The following is a 3,751-nucleotide window of genomic DNA, read 5'->3' on the forward strand; positions in this document are numbered from 1 at the left end:
TATTTTTCCATTGCTTTTTAGATAGAGTGGAAGGGAGAGAGAAACATCAATGTGAGAGAGAGACATCGATTGGTTGCCTCCTGCACAACCCCCACCGAGGCTGGGGATCAAACCTGCAACCCAGGTACGTACTCTTGACCGGGAATTGAACCTGTGATCATCTGGTCCGTAGGCTGACACTCAAATTGCTGAGCCAAACTGGGAAGGGCAAAAAGGAAGAATCTTTGTTTGTTTGATCTTTCTTCATTCAGTTTCCATCAGAAATACGCAGCCCAGCACAGGTGTAGCCTCACCCCACCTGCCTCTGTATTTAGGGACATTACCATCCACAGCTTTATCATCCTCAAGTGGCTATCTCTGCTGCCAGCTGCTCCAAGTCCTCTGCTTCCCAGGGCCCTTGTTCAGTGAACTCAGTGCTCAGAAGCCATACCTTCACTGTGTCCTTTGCATTGCCAGCAGCCAAGAGCTGATTCTGATGGTGCTTAAATTCAAGACAGTAGACTGGGCTATCATCCTGGGTTTGCTTGATTGAAACTGGGTTTCTGGGAGCTTTTCTGGAGATCAAACAGCTGCACCTCACCATCACCAAAGCTGACACAAACACCAAGGGACACACTGGGGACTGGCACACAGCAAACAGGTACTTGTGGGACAGCTGCAAGGAGGTCCGGGGCTGGGCCTGCAGCATGGAGTACAGGTGGACATGACTATCGGTCCCTACACTCAGGAAGAGATTCCCGAGGAAGGGGAAACAGCTCACAGATTAGACAGGACTGCCATGGGAAGAAAAGATGAACTGTGCCGAGGCCCGCAGGGGCACAGAGCTAGGCATCTGCTTGAGAGCTGCTTCTGCTGCCAGGGAACACTTGAGTGGGAAGCCACCTTCCGTGCCCAGAAAGTCAAAGCTGGAGAAAATCACTGCCATAGTTCCCACCTCAGTCTCCCCCTGATGAGGCTGCAATATGGGATGGCTGTGTGGGGTGGAAGGCCAGGCACATGATAGCACTGGGAACCTCCACTCACCACTGCTGATGGCTGCTGGGGATTCAGGCCTCATCAGTCCAGGTTCTAGGCACACACAAAAGATTTTAGCATGCTCCAGTCCCTATCATCCAGCTGGCCACAGGCACTGGCCACCACAGAGCCCGTGCTGTTCCAGGAGACACTGGTCACATGCAGACCCTGTCCTTAGGCTGGGGATGGTGGTAAGCCCAGGATGTGCAGGCAAGTCACTGTCTCCCTGTGGATGCCCCAGATACCCCTCCACTGTGAAGGCATGGCTGCCACACCCAGGGCCTCGTCCTGTAGTAGCCCGAGCCACCCGGTCCCCTTGGCACTCGCAGCCCTGCCTGTCGCCAGTGTCACAGCACACCTGCTTTCTGCCAGACTGAGCTCAAAGAAAGAATCTTAAAGGCAGCAAGAGAGAGATAGAAGGTTACCTACAAGGGAGCTCCAATTAAATTGTCAGCTGATTTCTCAAAAGAAACACTCTAAACCGGAAGGGAGTGGCATGAAGTATACAAAATAATGAAAAGCAAGGGATAGCCAGGTTGGTGTGGCTCAGTGGATTGAGCATTGTCCCATGGACTGGGAAGTTCTGGTTCAATTCCTGGTCAGGGCACTTGTTGGGGTTGTGGGCTTGATCCCCAGTGGGGAATACAGGAGGCAGCTGATTGATGTTTCTCACATCAATGTTTCTACTTCTCTCCCTAAAAAATGAACAAAAACGTGTGTGTGTGTGTGTGTGTGTGTGTGTGTGTGTGTATATATATATATATACATATATATATATATATATATATTTAAAGCAAAGAACTGAATCCAAGACTACTCTATCCAGCAAGGCTATCATTCAGAATTGAAGTTGAAATAAAGAGCTTTGCATACAAAAAAAATGCTAAAGGACTTTATTACTACTAAACCAGCACTGCAAGAAATGCTAAAGGGATTGTTGTAAGAAGAAGAAGAAATATATAGAGAGGAACACAGGCATAAAGAATACAAATGGCAACAAATAAGTACCTATCAATAATAACCTTAAATGTAAATGGCTTAAATGCTCCAATCAAAAGACATAGGGTAGCTGTTCGGAAAACATGACCCATATATATGCTGTCTACAAAAGATTCACTTCAGAACAAAAGACTTACAAAGGATGAAAATGAGAGGATGGAGAAATGTTTTCCCTGCAAATGGAAATGGGGGAAAAAAAAAGCTGTGGCAGCAATACTCATATACTCATATTTGACAAAGTAGACTTCAAAGTGGAAGCCATAACAAGAGACAACGAAGGCCACTTCATAATACTAATAGTATCAGTACAACAAGAGGATATAACCCTGGTAAATACATATGCAACCAATATAGGAGCACTTAAACATATATTTAAAAAAACTTTTGGAGGACGTTGAGAGATCACCAGCAATACAATCATAGTAGGACTTGAACACCCCACTGACATCACTGGATAGATCTTTTAGACAAAAAAATCAACAAGGAAACATTGACCCTAAATGATACACTAGATCAAATGGATTTAATCGACATTTACAGAACATTTTACCCACCGTAAAGCTGTAGAATATACATTCTTCTCAAGTGCACATGGGACATTCTCAAAGACAGATCACATGTTAGGACACAAAATAAGTCTCTACAAGTTCAAGAAGATTGAAATAATATTCAGCATCTTTTAGATCACAATGGCATAAAACTAGAAATCAATTACAATAAAAATACTAAAAAACGCTCAAATACATGGAGGCTAAATAGCATGTTATTAAACAATGAATGGGTTACCAATGAGATCGAGGAAGAAATAAAAAACTTCCTGGAAACAAATGAAATGAACACACAACAACCCAAAATCTATGGGACACAGTGGAAGCAGTCCTGAGGAGGAAGTTCATAGCACTACAGGCCTACCTCAAGAAATAAGAAAAATGTCCAATAAACTCTCTAACCCTACAACTTAAAGGGTTAGAAAGAGAAAACAAGAAAAGCCCAGAGTAAATAGAAGGAAGGAAATAATAAAGATCAGAACAGAAATAAATGTTATAAAGACTAAAAAACAACAACAAAGCAATACAAAAGAGCAATGAAACCAAGAGTTGATTCTTCCAAAAGATAAACAACATTGATAACCTTTAGCCAGACTCACCAAGAAACAAAGAGGATCCCCCAAAATAAAAAAAAAAAATGAAAGGGGTGAAGTAACAGTGTTCACCACAAAAACACAAAGAATTAAAAGAAAATACTATGAACAACTATGTGCCAACAAGCTGGACAACCTAGACAAAATTGTCAAATTCCTAGAAAAATACAGTCTTTCAAAACTGAATCAGGAAAACCCAGAAGACCTAAATAGGCCTATAACAACTGATGAAATTGAAGCAGTCATAAAAACAAACAGCCCTGGTTGGTTTGGCTCAGCGGTTAGAGCGTCAGCCTGTGGTCTGGAGAGACCCGGGTTCAGTTCCCACTAAGGGCACGTACCTCGGTTGCAGTTTGTCCCCAGCCCTGGTTGGGTTGTGTGGGTGGCAACCACTCGATGTGTCCCTTTCACGTTGATGTTTCTCTCTCTCCCCCTTCCACTCTATCAAAAATATTGAAAAGTGTCCTCAGGTGAGAATAAAAAACAAACAAACAAACAAACCCCCATCACCACCACCACCAAACAAAAGCCCTGGTTCAGGCGGCTTCACAGGGGAGTTTTACCAAACATTCAAAGGAGAAATAACACCTATACTTC

At 43.6% G+C, this 3,751-nt stretch overlaps 1 pseudogene; it reads right to left on the reverse strand.

The window, feature by feature from the left end:
• Positions 1–343: 343 nt before the first annotated feature.
• LOC118643923 lies at positions 344–1,278 on the reverse strand (annotated as a pseudogene).
• Positions 1,279–3,751: the final 2,473 nt, after the last annotated feature.

The sequence above is a fragment of the Molossus molossus genome, unplaced genomic scaffold (genome assembly GCF_014108415.1).
Source record: "Molossus molossus isolate mMolMol1 unplaced genomic scaffold, mMolMol1.p scaffold_m16_p_4, whole genome shotgun sequence".
Taxonomy (NCBI): Eukaryota; Metazoa; Chordata; class Mammalia; order Chiroptera; family Molossidae; genus Molossus; species Molossus molossus.